At 40.1% G+C, this 20,015-nt stretch overlaps 1 protein-coding gene across 2 annotated transcripts in view; it reads left to right on the forward strand.

Annotated features, from left to right (window-relative positions):
• GPX7 (glutathione peroxidase 7) overlaps positions 1 to 20,015 on the forward strand; it is a 57,418-nt gene that overhangs the window by 16,899 nt on the left and 20,504 nt on the right. For both annotated transcript variants that reach the window (XM_042951322.1, XM_042951321.1), the window contains one exon: positions 9,659 to 9,734. The gene's annotated coding sequence lies outside the window, so the exon portion shown is untranslated. The remainder of the gene's footprint in view (positions 1 to 9,658; positions 9,735 to 20,015) is intronic.

Genomic DNA, 20,015 nt, shown 5'->3' on the forward strand with positions numbered 1-20,015 from the left:
TAGCCTCCTTGCTCTGGGCTCCCCATTGTACTTTACACTTTCCTTATCATAGCATTTGTCATATTTACTGTTCTTGCCTGCTTACTCGTCTGCCTTCTGCCTTCTGCAACTGACTATAGCTCTGTTAGAACACGGACTGAGTCTTATCCAGGTTATTAGTGAATCTGCAGCACCTATGTGATGTCCTAGTAGATGTTTGATAAGTATTTTTTGAATGACCAATAGGACACGAACAAGACAACATCTCTATGCTTAGGTGGCTCAGTCAGCTAAGCGTCCGACTTTGGCTCAGATCATGATCTCACGGTTCCTGAGTTTGGATCTTCTGTGCCTCCGCCCCTGCCCCTTCCCCGCTTGCAGAGCCCGTAGGTGCCTGCGTGTTCTCTGTCTCAAAAATAAATAAACATTAAAAAAAAAAAAAAGAAATCTAGCAGTGAGAAAAAGTCTAGAGGGGATACATGAAAAACAAACCAACCAGATTTCTAATTCTACCTGGGGCAAAGTGAGAGAGGGGAGTTCAGCAGAGTTTTAAGAATGAGAGTTTGTGAAAAGTAAAGGAAAATGTAGTATAGAAGTCATAAGCAAGAACTATAGTAGAAATTGGTTGGTTACCTAAGTGGCTAAACCATTTTTCTGGATGTCTCAAAATAACATTAATCTAAACTTAGGCCTACAATTGACTGATCTAATATGAGTTTGGAAGCAATAGGAAACAACTTAAAAGGAAATATGATGAAATTATTTTTACTCCTTTTAAGTACCTCTCCTGTGAATTCCCATGAAAATCTCTTCATATCTCTATTATCATATTTATCATACTGCATTGCCATTGTCAAAGTGTCTCTATTCCACCTGATGAACTATTCGAGACCTGGGATTAAGGTACTTTAAAGTCTGATTCAATTCTATATATCCTTAGTACCTGAACAAAGCCAGTGCCAGGGAAAGGCTCTGTGAATGGTCCAACATGACCATAAAGTCTTAAATGAGCTGACCCCCATCAGTCTTCCAGCTTTGTCTCATGTCTCATACTTGGTGCTCTAGCCATTACACACCTTCAGTTCTCTGAACAAAATTTGGTTCCTTAAAGCCACTGGCCCCCACCCCCCCAACACATACCAATGCCACTCCCACTGTCTCTTCCCACTCATTTCTCTAGCTCTTCATCTGCCTAACTCCCACTCAATGTTCAGATTTCAACTTAAACATTACATTTGAAGGAAGCCTTCACCAACCCAAAGACAAGTTTAGACATTCCTATTATATAGTCCTATTAATGTGAAATGTTGGGGTCTGGGAGCCAATGGTCAAGAAAGGATTCTTGAGACCTCTACCGTGCAAAAAGGTGGTTTTATTAAAGCATGGGGACAGAACCTGTGGGCAGAAAGAGCTGCACTGGGATTGTGAGGAGTGACTAATTATATACTTTCAAGTTGGGAGAGGGTTAGGGATAGCATAAGTCTCTAAGGAATTTGGAAGCAAGGTTTCTAGGACCTTAAGGGGCTAGCTGTTTTTAGGAAAAAGTCATTTACTACTGTCTAGTAAAACCTTCATCATGAGACCCTTCAGTTGTATATCAGTGGGCCATATGCTTGGAGGATGTATCTTGGGGGAATAGAGAAAAGGAAGTTTCCAAAGGGATTTTTACAGGATCCTGGAGATCATGCTAAAGTCAAGCTAAGGTTGCCTTTTGCCTCTAGCAAAGTATTAAAATGGAGGCAGCTGAGCTCCGTAATGAAGGTTACTCTGCCTGTCTCAAATACTTGTTAGTGGACTTTTAAGTTGTAAGGAAGTTTAATTTTTTCCTTTGCCTTTGTTCTCCACATCACTATAATATTCTATATTTCTCATTTGTATCATTTATCACACTTGTAAATACTTAATCATCATCTCTCCAGTAGATCATAAGTTTCATAATTCAGCACCTGGAACAGAGCCTATAAGATAACAGGTGCTTGATAAAAATTATTTTGAATAAGTTAATGAATAAATGAATAAAATGCTATTATTTATTTATAGCATGATTTTAGTGGCCCAGCTTTCAGGAAGCTCTGTATGGTGTTATGATAGATTGGAACTAACTAAATCAAACTAGTGAATCACCATTTAGTATTAGAAACACTTCCCATTCACCATTAAGAATTGGGATTGTTGGGGTGCCTCGCTGGCTCAGTCAATAGACCATGAGGCTCTTGATATCAGGATCGTGAATTCAAGCCCCACACTGGACGTAAAGCTTACTTTAAAAAAAGAAGAAGAAGAAAAGAAAAAACTTTTCTCCTGAGCTTACTTTTCCTATACTAACTTTCAACTCGTCTCTTGCTTCAGGTCCTTCTTCCTAGTTCTTCAAAGCCTTGCCCTAGCCAGCCAGCCCCAGGATTCACCTTTCCTCAGCAGCCTTTCGCAGAGCATCAGAATATTATTGCTCCTAGCTCCAGACCATCTTACTTAGTACCTCTCCAGTTCCTACCAATCTATCCTTCTAGTAAGCTCTGGCACAAGGCATGGGGCCAGGTGGTGTGGAGGAGCCAAAAAAAAAGACAGCTCTTGCCCCAGTCTGCTGAGGAAACAGAGGATAAATACAAAAAGCAAAATAACATAGCATACTGTATACCCTTAAATGTCAAATACTTTAAATATACATAGATCATTCATGAGGAAATTCAGAGGAGTCATTATCTTTGAGTCTTCATTCTTACTTACTTCACAATCACTCTCCAAGTCTTGATATTTCCTTCTTAGCTCTTCTACCTTTCCCTTTCCCACTATCCCCACTACCATTATCTTATTGTAGACCCCATTCACTCTCCTCTGCTCTATTGCCACAGTCTCCCGGTTTATCTTCTTGCTTCTATTCTCAATCCCCATTCAATTGTTCTCTATTGTAGCCAGAGTGAGATTCATAAAACACATGAATCTGACCATACCCTCCCCCACAGAAAACCTTTTAACAGCTTCTTATTGCTCTCAGGATAAAGTGCAAGCATTCAAGGTCCTTTACAATCTGCCCTCAACTCACCATTCTGGCCTCAAATCAAAGACAGGAGCAAGGGGAGAGTAGCTCAAGTTTTAGCTGCTGTTTAGTGGTAAATCTGTACAAGGGAATAAGGTAAGGCCTTATCTCAAATGTTCATTTCGGCATTGAACTCTTTCTTTCTTTCTTTCTTTCTTTCTTTCTTTCTTTCTTTCTTTCGATTTGATTTTTAAGTAATCTCCACACCATGGACCCCCTGGGTGGCTCAGTCAGTTAAGCGGCAGACTTTGGCTCAGGTCATGAACTCCCAGTTTGTGGGTTCAAACCCCAAGATGGGCTCTGTACTGACATTTCAGAGCCTGGAGCCTGCTTCGGTTTCTGTGTCTCCTCTCTGTCTGCTCCTACCCTGCTCATGCTCTGTCTCTCTTTGCCTCTCAAAAATAAATGAAAAATGTTAAAAAAAATTTTTTTTAGAAAGTAATCTCCACACCCAATGTGGGGCTTGAACTCACAACCCTGAGATCAAGAGTCTCATGTTCTACCAACAGAGCTAGCCAGGTGCCCCTATATATTTCCTTTTTCTTCTTCTTATTTTTTTATTTTATTTTATTTTATTTTATTTTATTTTAGAAAGAGAGAATCTTAAGCAGGCCCCTATATATTTCCTTTTTCTTCTTTTTATTTTATTTTATTTTATTTTATTTCATTTCATTTTATTTTATTTAAGAGAGAGAGAGAATCTTAAGCAGGCTCCATGCCCAGCTTGGAGCCTGAAGCGGGGCTCAATCCCATGTCCCTGGAATCATGACCTGAGCTGAAATCAGGAGCTGGACACTCAACTGACTGAGTCACCCAAGCAGCCCATATATATTTCATTTTTAATGAAACATTTCAGATGTACAAAAAATTATAAAAAATAATATAATAAATACTGTATGCCCATGACCCACTGAAGAAATGAAACATTATCAATAAAATTAAAGCCCCTATATACTCCTCCACAGTTGCCTAGTCCTCTCTTCCCCTCCCTTAGCATCCAGAAGTATTTAGAATCATGAATTCGGTGTTTTTCATTCCTATGTATGTTTTTGTTTGTTTAATTTTATTTAAATTCTAGTTGACATACAGTGTAATATTACTTTCAGGTGTATAATTTAGTAATTCGGCACTTCCCATACAACACCTGGTGCTCATCATGACAAGTATACTCCTTAATCCCCAACACCTATTTTTTTCTATTCTCTTCTATTTTATTAATAGTTTTTTTAATTAGAAATTAATAGAGAATTTTATCACTCTACCTCCACCCTTTATCAAGATGGTTATATGGATTGTCTCCTTTGTCTTATTGAAATAGTAACTTACAAATAATAAACCATTTCCAAGTTGAACCATCATTGCATTCTTGGAATTGGGCCTCCCTAATCATGATGCATAACCTTGTGTTACACATCTGAATTTTATTTTTTAATGTTTTAATTAGTACTTTTGTATCTAATAAGTGTGGTTGGTAATTCCCCATTACCTATTTAACCCATTCCTCCACCCAACTCCCCTCTGATAACCATCAGTTTGTTCTCTATAGTTAAGAGTCTGTTTTTCCATTTCTTTATATCAACTGATGAATGGATAAAGAAATTGTGGTTTATATACACAATGGAATACTACTTGGCAATGAGAAAGAATGAAATATGGCCTTTTGTAGCAACGTGGATGGAACTGGAGAGTGACATAAGTGAAATAAGTCATACAGAGAAAGACAGATAACATATGTTTTCACTCATATGTGGATCCTGAGAAACTTAACAGAAGACCATGGGGGAGGGGAAGGGAAAAAAAAAAGTTAGAGAGGGAGGGAGCCAAACCATAAGAGACTCTTAAAAACTGAGAATAAACTGACGGTTGATGGGGGGTGGGAGGGTGGAGAGGGTGGGTGATGGGCATTGAGGAGGGCCTGTTGGGATGAGCACTGTGTGTTGTATGGAAACCAATTTGACAATAAATTTCATATTAAAAAAAAAGTCTGTTTCTTTGGTTTGCCTCTTTCTCTTTTTTTTCCCCCTATGCTCATTTGTTTCTAAAACTCCACATAAGAGTGAAATCATATGGTATTTGTCTTTCTCTGACTGACTTATTTACACTTAGCATAATACACTCTAGCTCCATCCAAGTCATTGCAAATGGCAAGATTTCATTCTTTTTATGGCTGAGTAATATTCCATTGTGTATGTATACCACATTTTTTTAAAATTCATTCATTAGTTGATGGACCTTTGGGCTTTTTCCATAATTTGGCTATTGTAGACAATATGCTCTAAACATTGGGGCGCATGTATCCCTTCAAATTAGCGTTTTTATATTCTCTGGGTAAATACCTAGTATTTAGTAGTGCAGTTGCTGAATCATAAGGTAGTTCTATTTTTAACTTTTTGAGGAACCTCCATACTGTTTTCCAGAGTGGCTGCACCAGTTTGGATTCCTACCAACAGTGCAAGAGGGTTCCCCTTTCTCTACATCCTCGCCAGCACCTGTTGTTTCTTGTATTGTTGATTTAAGCCATTCTGATAAGTGTGAGGTGATATTTCATTGTGGTTTTGATTTGTGTTTCCCTGATGATGAGTGACGTTGATCATCTTGTCATGTGTCTGTTAGCCATCTGTATGTCTTCTTTGGAAAAATGTCTATTCATGTCTTCTGTCCGTTTTAAACTTTTTAAAACATTTATTTATTTATTTATTTATTTATTTATTTATTTATTTATTTATTTATTTTGAGAGAGAGAGAGAGAGAGCATATGCAAGCAGGGGAGGGGTGGAGAAAGAGGAAGAGGGAGAATCCCAAGAAGGCTGCACTCTGTCAGTGGGTAGCCCAACACAGGGTTCAATCTCAGGAACTGTGAGATCATGCTCTGAGCAGAAATCAAGAGTCATCATCGCTTAACCAGCTGAGCCACCCACGCACCCCGTCCATTTTTAATTGGATTATTTATTTTGAGGGTGCTGAGTTTTATAAGTTCTTTGTATATTTTGGATACTAACCCTTTATCAGATATGTCATTGAAAATATCTTCTCCTATTCGGTAGGTGGCCTTTGTATGCTTCTATGCTTTTTTTTTAAGAAATTTTTTTAAGTCTTATTTATTATTTTTGAGAGAGACAGAGACAGCGTAAGCAGGGGGAAGGCAGAGAGAGAGAGAAAGAGAGAGAGAACCCCAAGCAGCGTAGAGCCAGACGTGGGACTTGAACCATGAACTGTGAGATCATGACCTGAGTTGAAACCAACAATTGGATGTTCAACCAACTGAGCCACCCAGGCACCCCTAGACTTCCTTAATTTTTTTTTAAAGAATCTCTTTTATGTATGATGTATGTATGTATGTATATATTTATAAAGTAAGTTTTATGCCCAATGTGGGGCTTGAACTCACCATAACCAAGTCAAGAGTTGCATGCTCTCCTGACTAAGCCAGCCAGTCACACTTGCTTCCAGACTTTCAATGCATATTCATATCTGTGAACAATATGTTGTATTATTTTGCATCTTAAAACTCTTTATTTTTTTATATTTTTAAAGATTTTATTTTATTTTTAAATTTTTTTTAACGTTTATTAATTTTTGAGACAGAGAGAGACAGAGCATGAACAGGGGAGGGTCAGAGAGAGAGGGAGACACAGAATCTGAAACAGGCCCCAGGCTCTGAGCTGTCAGCACAGAGCCCGACACGGGGCTCGAACTCACGGACCGCGAGATGGTGACCTGAGCCGAAGTCGGACGCTTAACCGACGGAGCCACCCAGGCGCCCCTAAAGATTTTATTTTTAAGTAATCTCAACAACCAATGTGGGGCTTGAACTTCCAACGCCAAAATCAAGAGTCACATACTCCACCGACTGAGCCAGCCAGGTGCCCCAATTATTAACTCTTAAATTCAAAATAATTTAACATTTTATGGGGTGCCTGGGTGGCTCAGTTGGTTAAGCCTCTGACTTCGGTTCAGGTCATGATCTCACAGTTTGTGTGTTCAAGCCTTGCATCAGGCTGTCTGCTGTCAGCACAGAGCCTTCTTTGGATCCTCTGTCCCCCACCCCCCCCACCCCCCACCCCCCCACCGCCCCCACCCCCCACCCCCCACCCCCCCCACCGCTCCCACCCCCCCCACCCCGCCTCTCTCTGCCCCACCTCTTCTCATGTTTGTTTGTTTTTCTCTCTCTCAAAAATAAACATTTAAAAATACAGTTTCAAAATAATTTAACATTTTAAATTTATAGAAGAGTTGCAAAAACAGTTTTTCTGAATATCTTACTCAGCTATGTTGTCATTTTAAATAAAAAAGCAACAGACAGACATTAAATTGAAAGAATTCAAGGAATCCAGCATCCTTCTTTAAATAACTTCTTAATGCTGCAATCCAGCTAATCAAGACATGAATGTAAGGAAAGAAAAGAAACTATAATAAAGGACTGATGATGAAAATGGAATCTACTTAAAACTGGAACTAAGCCTAAACAGCTAGATGAGTTATAGTTATAAAATAAAATGTAAATATTATGAATCTTGGCAAAGTAAAAATAATGAGCCACAAAAATTAGGCAGTAGAAGAGAGGAGATGGGGGAAGTATAATAGTATTAATCACACCATGATAGACAATAATAAGTTAATATTGTCTAACATTAAAATGTGTAGTTTTAAAAAAAATGACAATTCCAATTATTTTCATAATCTTTTAATAAATATAATTTATCACCTTTTTTGTTATTTTTATTAAGTTAACTTCAACAAGACCTTCTTATTAAATATTTTATTTCAAATATCTTGCTCAGTATGAGCCCTTTGAAATTATTTCAGGTATTGATTATGCTGTGTAAATACATATAGAAATGTCCACAATGATTTTCCTCATACATTAAAAATGCTATTTTGAGTGTTACAATTAAGGGTGATCTGTTACTTTCTTCCTTGTGTTTTTCTGTACTACTTGAATTTTTTATGAGTGTGGGTCATTATTTTTTTTTAAAGACTTTATTTTTAAGTAATCTTTACACCCAATGTGGGACTCGAACTTATAAGTCTGAGATCAAGAGTCACATTCTCTTGGGGCGCCTGGGTGGCTCAGTCGATTGAGCATCCAACTTTGACTCAGGTAATGATCTCACAGTTTGTGGGTTCGAGTCCCCCATTGGGCTCTGTGCTGATAGCTCAGAGTCTGGAGCCTGCTTTGGATTCTGTATCTCCCTCTCTCTCTGCCCCTCCCCTGCTCAATAAAAATTAAGAAAAAAAAAAAAAAAGAGTCACATTCTCTACCAACTGAGCTGACGAGGCATCCCTGTATCATTATTTTTAAAGCATGATAAATTTCTACTCTAAAAAAGTAAAGAGAGAGGGAGTTTGGTTCTGAGGAAATACTCCCTAACTTTCGAGAGACAGATTCTTTCAAGAATACCAATAGTAATAGTTTTATTATTGAGTGCTTATGCTATTCCAAAGAGTTTTCATACAGTATCTTTATTACCCACCACAATTATAAAAGCTAGGCATGATAATGCCTAAATTACAGATGAAGCCTTTTGCCCAAAGTCATATATCCTGAAAAGGTCAAAATCAAGATGTGTACTCAGACCTCTCTGATTCTTTACATTGAACCACTTCTGTATCCATATAGGTAGGGTTAACTCATTATAATTAAACTTTCTCTTTGAATTTCTACAACCTTGGATTATTCTCTGGATGCTTGATGATGAAAGAGTGGGACACCCTCAAAAAGTCTGGAATCAAGATTGCCCCTGAAATAAAATCTACTCTCCACAAATGAAATTAATCATCTGTAGGAAACTAAGAACCCATGTGTAAAACTGTGTCTGAGAGGTTTAGGAACATTCAGAACTCCAATCAACATGATCTGGGAGTATTCTGAAAGCTGCAGGCCTAGAAACTGACTGCTGTGTAATAACTGGAAACCACATCAATTGTAATATATCTTGTTTGGAAAACATCTATGTGAATGGAAAGGGAAGATGGTCAACCATGGAACCTTGAAAAAGGAAAGTCACAGAAGTGTCTCTCCAGGCAATGTCCTGTGTTGAGAAATCTTAGCTAAGCAACATAAACACCATGATTTCCTTGAAAGACCTAGAAAACAGCCCTTTGTTGCATGTTGGACTTGCCTTAGCAGCTTTTAAAATAAGACTCCAAAACAAAAATAAGGTAATTAATTAATTAATTAGTTAATTAAGATTCCTATCTGGGCTTTAACACAGAGCAACTGAATCAGAATCTCAGTGGGTCCCTGGCATGAGTGCTTTAAAAATCTTTCTAGGTGGGGCGCCTGGTGGCTCAGTCGGTTAAGCGTCCGACTTTAGCCAGGTCACGATCTCGCGGTCTGTGAGTTCGAGCCCCGCGTCAGGCTCTGGGCTGATGGCTCGGAGCCTGGAGCCTGTTTCCGATTCTGTGTCTCCCTCTCTCTCTGCCCCTCCCCTGTTCATGCTCTGTCTCTCTCTGTCCCAAAAATAAATAAAAAACGTTGAAAAAAAAATTAAAAAAATAAATAAATAAATAAATAAAAATCTTTCTAGGTGATTCTAATTTGCAATCAGTGTTGAGAAACAGCTGAAGTGAGTAGAGTGTCCAAACTCATTGACAGAGGGGACCTCTCTTGAGATTGACTCATACCCTTTGCTTTAATTCCAGGCCTACTCAGCTACTCTCCAATACTTGGCTTCCCGTGTAGCATGTTTGGAGGGAGAAAGTGCACGGATCTTCTGATGTGAGTGTTCTGGCCTGCTTTGCAAATTAAACTGTCTTTGCAAATAATTTTTTTACAGATGAATAAATGGACTTCTGGTTTATGCATGTTACACTGAGCTTTGTTAATGTATGTTTGAGGATATGTCTCTATCTGAGAGACATATCCATTCTTTATGTGCCACAAAATCAGGGTTCCTGAGACGGTCAGGATTGTAGACAATGGTAATGTCAGTCTATGGGAATGAGTCTGAGTGCCCATCTGACCTTCTCCAGGAACACATCCTTTGCCCTACTACAGACCTATTTTTCTCCACAGCCAGATTATAACATCTTTAAGAGCACAGACCATGGCTTCCTTTTTTTTTTTTTTAATCTCCTACTTATGCCTAGTACACAGCTGGGAAGTTTTAGAAACTTCCAAAAGAGATTAGGAATATTAATGAAGGATAGAATGTATGTAAATACTCTTACTCATGGAAACTTGTGTTCAGTCTCTGTTCTCAGACCGAAAGGCTGAGGCACCCAGGCAATGGTGTCCACAGTTCTGGGTTGGATGCCAGGTGCCAAGCAAGGTACCTCATAGCTGAGGCTTTGAAAACAGGGGCCTGGGACAGTAAGAGGGAGGACAGAATTCCTAGCTAGCTAAAACTCCTTTGTTCTTCAGGTCTCAGACATCATTTTTCCCAGAATATTTTCTCTGATTTCTCCTGATTCCTTTATGCTAGCCAGTTCCTCTTCTCTGTAATCCCACAGCCTGCTCTGCTTTTCCTCTATCATGGCCATTATCACAGTGCATTCAAACTGCCCATTCACACTATACCAGACTTGGAACTCTTAAAAGCAGATGCTAGTCACTTTTGTGGGTTTTTTTTTTTAAATGTTCATTTATTTTTGAGAGAGAGAGAGCAAGTGCACTAGTAGGGGAGGGGAAGAGAGAGACAGAGACACAGAATTTGAAGCAGGTTCCAGGCTCTGAGCTGTCAGCACAGAGCCTGACGTGGGGCTCGAACTCACGAACCGTGAGATCATGACCTGAACCAAAGTCAGACACTTAACTGACTGGGCCACCCAGGGGCCCCAATGCTGGTCACCATTGTATTCCCAAGGCATGATCTTAAAAGTTCAATAAGATGTGCCTGGTTGGCTTGCTTACTTAAAAATTTTTAAAAATTTTAAAATTCAATAAATATTTGTTGGGGCGCCTGGGTGGCTCAGTCGGTTAAGCGTCCGACTTCAGCTCAGGTCACGATCTCTCGGTCCGTGAGTTCGAGCCCCGCGTCGGCCTCTGGGCTGATGGCTCAGAGCCTGGAGCCTGCTTCCGATTCTGTGTCTCCCTCTCTCTGACCCTCCCCCATTCATGCTCTGTCTCTCTCTGTCTCAAAAATAAATAAAACGTTAATAAAATAAATAAATAATAAAATAAAATAAATATTTGTTGAGTATAGTGGACACTTGTAATTCTGAGTGATGCATGTCTGAACCTCTTCCTTATGTTAAGAGACTCCTCAATCGGTTAAGCATCTGACCTCAGCTCAGATCATGATCTCGCGGTTTGTGGGTTTGAGCCCTGCATCAGACTCTGTGCTGACAGCTCTGAGACTGAAGGCTGCTTCAGATTCTGTGCCTCGCTCTCTCTGCCCATTCCCTGCTCGTGCTCTCTCTCTCTCTCTCTCAAAAAATGAATAAACTTTTCATTTTTTTTTAATTAAAAAAAAAGAGAGACTCCTTATGTGTCTTGATGGAAGACAGACCCTAATATAGAAGCAGAAAACACAAGATGCTTGTTTTCCTACCCTCTCTTGCAGGTAGGCAAGGGCATGTGTTGCCCAATCAGATACACTTGCCCCAAATTTTGAATCAGGAGCTGGTGATCCAGAAGGGGCCATAGAGTATTCATTCTAGTGGCAAAGTGGGAGTGGCAGCAGGCATGCCAAGTTTTCAGGGAGCAGTGCAGGAACCAGAGAGGGCAGTGTCACTGGTCATGGCAGTGATACCGTCATCAGACTGGTTTGGTGGTGTGGTTTGAAAAGTAGGCTGGTTACTCACTGCCTCACCTCTCTCATTCCTGCCTGATTTCCAAGGCTTCCCTGTGATTCTGTGAAATCCCCAGTGCCTTTTAAGTCATTTTTTCCCCCCGAAATCAGTGAGAGTCCGTTTCTGTTGCTTATTACTTAGAACCCTATTATGGACTGAATTGTGTCTCTTCTCTCCCATCAAAATTCCTATGTTGAAGCCCCAACCCCTAGTACCTCAGAATGTGACTATATCTGGAGATAGGGACTTTAAAGAGGTGATTATGTTAAAATGAGGTCATTATGATAAGCCTAATCCATTCTGATTGGTGTCCTTATGAGAAAAGGAAATTTGGACACGGAGAGATACTCGAGGCACACATGCACAGAGAAACAACCATGTGTAGATACAGTGAGAAGGCAGCCACCTGTAAGCCATGCGGAGAGGTCTCTGGAGTAACCAAACCTGCAGATACCTGATCTTAGACTTCTTACCTCCAGAACTGGGAGAAAATAAATTTCTGTTGTTTAAGGCACCCAGTCTGTGGTATTTTATTATGGCAGCCCTTGAAAACTAATAGAAATTCTGACTGAATTTAGTGACTGATCAAACAACAAGATTGGAAGATGGAAAGAAGATTATTATATGTAAATGGAGCAAGACAAGAAGGAAGAGTCAAGGTGTGAAACCAAGCAGGACCCTAAGTAAGAATGGACTAGAAGGTACAAGCAGCAGTAGGAAAGGAAGCCTAGAGGAATTCCCCAACTCCAATGGAAGTGTTTCTATGGGCCCCAAGACTGAGGGTCTCAGAACAAAGACCTAATCTCTAGCAGAAAGAACCTGGATTTCAGCAGCGAAGACCTGGGTTCAAAATCTCATCCCATCCTTTGCTTCATATGTGATTCTGAGCAAATTACTGCAACTTTCTGAGCCACAGTTTTCTCTTTAGAGGGAAAATGAAAAAGGGTGCCTGGGTAGCCCAGTTAGTTAAGCATCTGACTTTGGCTCAGGTCATGATCTCGTGGTCTGTGAGTTCAAGCTCCGCATTGGGCTCTGAGCTGACAGCCTGGAGCCTGCTTCGGATTCTGTGTCTCCTTCTCTGTTTGCCCCTCCCCTGCTCACACTCTGTCTCTCTCTCTCTCTCTCTCTCTCAAAAATAAATAAACATTAAAAAAAAATTGTAAAGGAAAATGAAAAAAAAGACCCATCTCATATAGTTGTTAGGATTAAACTAAGCAAGAATGTATATGTAAAGCTACTTAGGATTTAATAAATGTTAGCGTATTTCTCCTTTTTCTTTTGGGCTAGAGGAAGAGAGAAGTAAAGACCCAGTCAGGAGAAGTCTGAATATCTTCTGGAACCAAAGTGCAATGTTCAGAGTGTGATGAGCTCAGACATGGTCTGGGTAGGCGCTTTGGGTGGCAAGAAGCTCCAATTTAGCAGGTGGAAATGGCAGCCAGTCTAGGCAGCAAATGACATTGAAAAGAGTCTGATAGGAGCAATGCTGTAGTTCTAGGTTATCATTCTATTCCCAGCTATATGCCAGCTAGTGGCTAAAATAAGGAGCAGGATCCATCTCTACTCCCTACCCAGGTTAGGATTAGCAGGATTTATGCAGGCTGACAACCCCAGGACAGGTGTATTAAGTAGGAGAACTGCAGCTGAAGACTGGTTGTACAAACTGGACCAGTCTAGCCTATGCCAAACCAGGTCTAATTCTTGGTCCCACATGCTAGTAGAGGTAAGGCAGTCTACCCCTACATTGGTCAGGCAGGACTGGCTCAAAAACTGGGCAGAACTGACCCTTTGGCTCCAGGGTATAATGTTAATAATAATTATAATTTATTAGTGATTACCGTGTGCCATGATTTTCACATATCTTTTCTCTTTACCTCATTACAACCCAGGGAGGTGGAACTGTTATTTCCAAAAAAAAATATATATATATATTTTTTTTTTTTTTTTCAGAAAAAGAAATTGAGTTTCAGAGATGGTAGGCAACCTGTACAAAACTATATAGTTAATAAGTGGTAGGGCCAGGAATTTAATAAATTTCAAAGTTTGCTTACTGAAGAAAAGAAGAGGTTTCAGTTGTTGGCAATGCAAAGAAATTTCTAAGGAATTTTCTAATATTCCAACAGATCCCTTACAAGTACAGTATACCTCCTAGTATCTCAATATGGGGCCCAGATTCAAACCTTTGATACTTCTACCAGAAACCCACATAACAGAGGGCAGCCCTGTGGAATATTTTCCACAGGAAGCGTCTGCCCAAATATTTCGAAGGCTGCAAAGTGTCCCAAGAGGAAAGGGGGAAAGCTGAGGCCAATCACAAACACCGTGGTTAAGTCCAGGTACCAGGTGGACTGAAGCAGAGAGAAAATGCAGGCTTCCTGCTTTCCGCTCCCTCTGGAAGCATGTTCTAGTAAAATAAACTCTTTCCAAGACTCAGGTTCCTAGGTTAGTGATCTGGTTTTCTTCTAATAGGAAGTGAGCTGTCTCTCAATCAGGGAGTGGAGGAGGGGGAAATTATTGCCAATTATACTAAATACGTTAGGAGGGAAGATTCAGACATTTTATGTCTTTACAATTAAAAGACCTCCACTTTATTCTTTTTTTTCCCTTTCTCCCCGCCCCCTGTCCCCCCACAACCTCCACTTTATTCTTAGAGTCAATTACCCCAGCCATAGGACAGACATTCTTTCTTTGAGTGTTTACAAGAGAATCAATTTTAAAAGATTTTTTATAATCCTTTTTTGTTTAAAGAAACGGACATAATAGAAAGGATTGAGTCCCTGCCAAGAAAAGGCTTTCTGAACCTTCTTTGGCTCAGATCGACAACACTTTAAGGTCTTTCAATAAACCAAGTCATTGGCCCCAGATAGAAAATTGCTACCAGGGAAGAAGAATTTTTGTTTAATGGGATGTCTTTGAGTTAAATTAGAGCCCATAATCACCCTGAATGTATTATTCAGACTCTTTTTTTTTTTCAGACTCTTTTTTTTAATCCGCTCCTTTTATTTTTTTAAATTGAAGTATAGTTGACATACAATGTTACATTAATTTCAGGTGTACAACATAGTGACTTGACAACTCTCTGATGTTATGTTATGCTCACCACAAGTGTAGCTACAATCTGTCACCACACATTATGACAATCCCATTGACTTTATTCCTATTCTATACCTTTCATCCTTGTGACTTATTCATTCCATAACTGGAAGCCTGTTTCTCTCACTCCCCTGTACCCATTTTGCTCATCCCCTACTCCCCTCCCCTCTGGTGACCACCAGTTTGTTCTCTGTATTTATTAGTCTGTTTCTGCTTTTTTGTTTGTTCATGTTTTGTTTTTTAGATTCTACATGTATGTAAAACAATATGGTATTTGTTTTGACTGATTTCACTCAGCATAATACTTTCTAGATTCATCCATGTTGTCCCAAATGGCAAAAGCTCATTCTTTTTTTAATAGCTGAATAATATTCCATTTATATACCACATCTTCTTTATCTATTCATCTATTGATGGACACCTAGGTTTCTTTTTTTTTTTTAACTTGTTTTATTTTTTATTTTTTTAAATTTACATCCAAATTAGTTAGCATATAGTGCAACAATGATTTCAGGAGTAGATTCCTTAGTGCCCCTTACCCATTTAGCCCATCCCCCCCTCCCACAACCCCTCCAGTAACCCTTAGTTTGTTCTCCATATTTACGAGTCTCTTCTGTTTTGTCCCCCTCCCTGTTTTTATATTATTTTTGTTTCCCTTCCCTTATGTTCATCTGTTCTGTGTCTTAAAGTCCTCATATGAGTGAAGTCATATAATATTTGTCTTTCTCTGATTGACTAATTTCACTTAGCATAATACCCTCCAGTTACATCGACATAGTTGCAAATGGAAAGATTTCATTCTTTTTGATTGCCAAGTAATACTCCATTGTATATATATACCACATCTTCTTTATCCACTCATCCACCGATGGACATTTGGGCTCTTTCCATACTTTGGCTATTGTTGATAGCGCTGCTATGAACATTGGGGTAAATGTGTCCTTTTGAAACAGAACACCTGTATCCCTTGGATAAATGCCTAGTAGTGCAATAGCTGGGTCGTAGGGTAGTTCTATTTTTAGTTTTTTGAGGAAACTCCATACTGTTTTGCAGAGTGGCTACACCAGCTTGCATTCCCAGCTAGGTTTCTTCTATATCTTGGCTATTGTAAATAATGCTACAACAAACATAGGGGTGCATATATCTTTTTGGATTAGTGTTTTCATTTTCTTTGGGTAATGCAAGTACTGGGTCATATGGCATTTCTATTTTTAATTTTTTTCTCTTTTTAATTTTTTGAGGAACTTCCATACTGTTCTCCACAGTGTTTGTACCAATTTATATTCCAACCCACATTGCACAGGGTTCTTTTTTCTCCACATCCTTACCAACACATATTATTTCTTGTTGTTTTGATACTAGTCATTCTGATAGGTGTAAGGTTATATTTCATTGTGGTTTTGATTTACATTTCCATGATGATTAGTGATGTTGAGAATCTTTTCATATGTTTGTTAGCCATCTGTATATCTTCTTCAGAAAAATGTCTATTCAGGTCTTCTGTCCATTTTTTATTATTTTATTTTAGTTTTTAAAACTTTATTTTAGAGCAAGCAAGAGAGAGAGCATGGGGGGGAGGGGAGCAGAAGGAGAGAGAGAATTTTAAGCAGGCTATATCCCATGAGCCTGGGATCATGACCTGAGCTGAAATCAAAAGTCAGACGCTCAACTGACTGAGCCACCCAGCTGCCCCTTCTGTCCATTTTTTAAATCAGATTATTTAATTTTTTTGGCATTGCATTGTATAAGTTCTTTATATATTTTGGCTATTAACCCCTCATCAGATATATAATTTGTAAATATCTTCTCCCATTCAGTAGGAGAAGATTCATCACACTCATTCTCCATGTGCCAGGCATTGTACCAGGCACTGAGGAGCCAAAGGTATTAATCCATCCTGATCCTTGTTCTCCAAGGACATCTCCTGTGTGGGGAGATGAAATCACACTCAGAGATAGAATGAAAAGACAATGGGGAAAGTGGGAAGGTCTAAAGGGGACTGAGCATGTAACACTGAGTTAGAGGGTTGTAAATTGGAATTTGGGGTCCCTGAGTGGGAGGCACAGTGCTTCATCTCTCAGTGATGAGAGGAAAATAAGCCTCTTTCATCTGGGGTTGGAAGGGAATCATCTTTTCCTTGTTTTTCTTTTCCTATCCCTTCTCTTCAACCACTGCCATACACCTATCTGCCCATTCATGCAACCAGCATTTACTATGCACTGAGTAGGGGTACCTGAGTGGCTCAGTTAAACATCAACTCTTGATTTCAGCTCAGGTCATGACTTCATGGGGATCGTGAGATGAGTCCCGTATTGGGCTCTGCACTGGGATTCTCTCTCTCCCCCTCTCCCCCGTCTCTCTGCCCCTCCCCTGTGCTCTCTCTCTCTCTCTCAAAACAAACAAACATTGGGGAAAAATAAAACTATGTGCTGAGTATTATGCTAGGCACGTCATACACATTTTTCCACTCATCTTTCACAGAAGCCTTGTGAGGATGGAAGTATTGCTTCACTTGACCATTGGGAAACTGAAGGCAAGGAAGTTTAAGGTCATATGGCTAATACCTGATTCAAATGATATCTGCCCCTTGTCTGTCCCTGAAAGCCTGTGCACTCTTCACTATACTCAAAAGCTAAAGAGTTCTGAGAGATGTATTAGATAGGATCCCTGCCCCTGAGCAGCACATAGTTCAGTGGAGAAGAAAGACATATAAAGAGTTTGTTAATTCCTTCAGTCATTCAACAACACTTACTAATTGCCACTGTTTGCTGTCACAAAGCAGAATCAGACATAGTCTCCTTGTCTTTAGGAGAATAGACAAAACATTACAGTTTAGATAAATGATAATATAATGTAATGAATCTTCTAAGAAAAGACATTGTAAGGCTTCAGGAAATAGGAAAGGATGCAAGTCTCCCTGGGATAATTGGGAGCAGTTCCACAAGGACAGGGGACATGTTTGAGTGGAAAAGAGGAATGTGCAGGAATTTGCCACAAGAAGCTCCTTCCAGTCTAAATGCACCAGGCTGCCTCTGAGCTTTTACACATGTTGACCCCCTAATTAGACCAGTTCCCTGCTCCCCTTTCCTGAACTGGTTCACCCCACACACGTTTCTGGCATCTGTTTGGAAGATACTTCCTCCTGGAAGCCTTCCTTCACGTGCCCTTTTTCCTTCCTTCATCTGGACTAAGACTTATTGCCATGGTTTCCCATAGAACTGTGTGCGTATGCAAATGTTAGAGAGGGACAGCACTTTTGTTTATTGTGTAAGGAACAGTGAGAAATTCAGTGTGGTTGAAGTATAGGGTACATGGCTCAACCAAGAAATATTTGTGGAATGAATTATTGAATGAATACTTTAGAGAACTATAATTTCACCCAGAAAAGTAGGCATTATCAAATCTCTCCTAAATGTACACATCCAGACATTTGAACTGTCCCTATCACATTCCCCTTATCTTTACCTGGTCTTCTACTCATTGTTCAAAACATCCCTTTGTCCTAGAATCCTTTCCTGACAACTCTCCTCTGTTCTTCCAGTCTGAGTCAAGTGCTTACCACTCTGTTGTGCCTTTCTGGGATCAGTGAAGTCAGGAGACAGGCTCTGGAGTCCTGATGCTGCTGCTCTCTGGATCAAAGCACACTAATTGAAACTCCATATAAGAAATTGGATAGAACCTTCAAGATTATCCCTTTTCTGACAGGGAAGTGGTCTCCTAGCCTTATATGTTTTGTTTGTTGCTGAAGCACCTACTCCATGGAAGGCTTTGATGGGAATGGCAGCAATGTGACCCATGGATTCTTGGATCTCTCCACCTGATGACTTGTGGGCACCCCAAATTTAACTCGTCCAAAATCAAAATACTGGAAAGGTCTCGGGTTTTTGAATCAGAAAAACCTGGGTTTAGCTCTGCACTTTACTTGTTATGTGGACATTGGGCAAGTTATTTCAAATCTCTGAACCTTAGTTTCCTCAACTGACAGCCCAAAGGTTTTGGAATAGGGGAGTGCTATGGTCTATGCTTGTTTTAGAAAGATCTATCCTGCAGCTGTGTGGGGGATGGGCTGGAGGGGCAAAACCAGAGGCAGTTCAGAGGCTGCTGAATAGAAGTGTTTCTAATTACCTCAGCCTCGGCCTCCATTGCACACTCTCCACTGTGACCCCAGAGCCAACCTCATGCTGTTGCCTAGCAACTCACCTGCATCACCCAGGGATCTGAAGCTGGGGCCCCACTGACGATGGGGAAATGGCCAGTTTAATTACAAAGTCTCAGGGGAATCATGCATCCGTTCATTCCTCAAATACTCACTGGGCTCCCACCAAGTGCCAGGCCTTGGGCTAGCTATTGGAGATTTAGAGATTAATAAAACACTGTCTCTTTCCTCAAGAAAACTCATAATGTAACAGAATGGATAATCAAATGACCTATGATGAGTGAAAGAAGCTAGATAGAAAAAGATATATTGTTTGGTCACAGGCTAAGTCACTGAAGAGTATTTAAACAAAGGAGAACCATGATCAGATTTTTGTGTGAGAAAGATAATTCTGGTTTCTCTGTGGAAAATTGCATTGGATTGGATGGGGAGAAAGTGGAGGCAGGGAGACCAAGGAGAAAGCTGCTCCAGGAGTCCAAATGAGAGACACTGAGGCCTAATTGAGGATAGAGGCTAAGGAGAGGAAGGGAAGATTTTTAGAAATCAATGACACTTGGGTACCTGGGTGGCTTAGTTGGTTGAGTGTCCAACTCTTGATTTTGTTCAGTTCACGTCATTATCCCAGGGTTGTGGGATTGAGCCCAGCATTGGGCTCCATGCTGAGCATGGAACCTGCTTAAGATTCTCTCTCTTTCTCTCTCTCTCTCTCTCTCTCTCCCTCTGCCCCTCTCCCTGGTTCGCCTGCTCTCTCTCTCTCAAAAACAAAACAAAACAAAACAAAACAAAACAAAACAAAACAAAACAAAACAGGCTGGGTGGCTCAGTAGGTTAAGCATCTGACTTCAGATCAGGTCATGATCTTATGGTTCATGAGTTCAAGCCCCGTGTCGGGCTCTGTACTGACAGCTCAGAGCCTGGAGCCTGCTTTGGATTCTGTGTCTCCCTCTCTCTCTCCGCCCGTCTCACACTCACACTCTGTCTCTGTCTCTCAAAAATCAAATAAACGTTGAGAAAAAAAGA

Source organism: Panthera leo, chromosome C1 (assembly GCF_018350215.1).
Source record: "Panthera leo isolate Ple1 chromosome C1, P.leo_Ple1_pat1.1, whole genome shotgun sequence".
Classification (NCBI taxonomy): Eukaryota; Metazoa; Chordata; class Mammalia; order Carnivora; family Felidae; genus Panthera; species Panthera leo.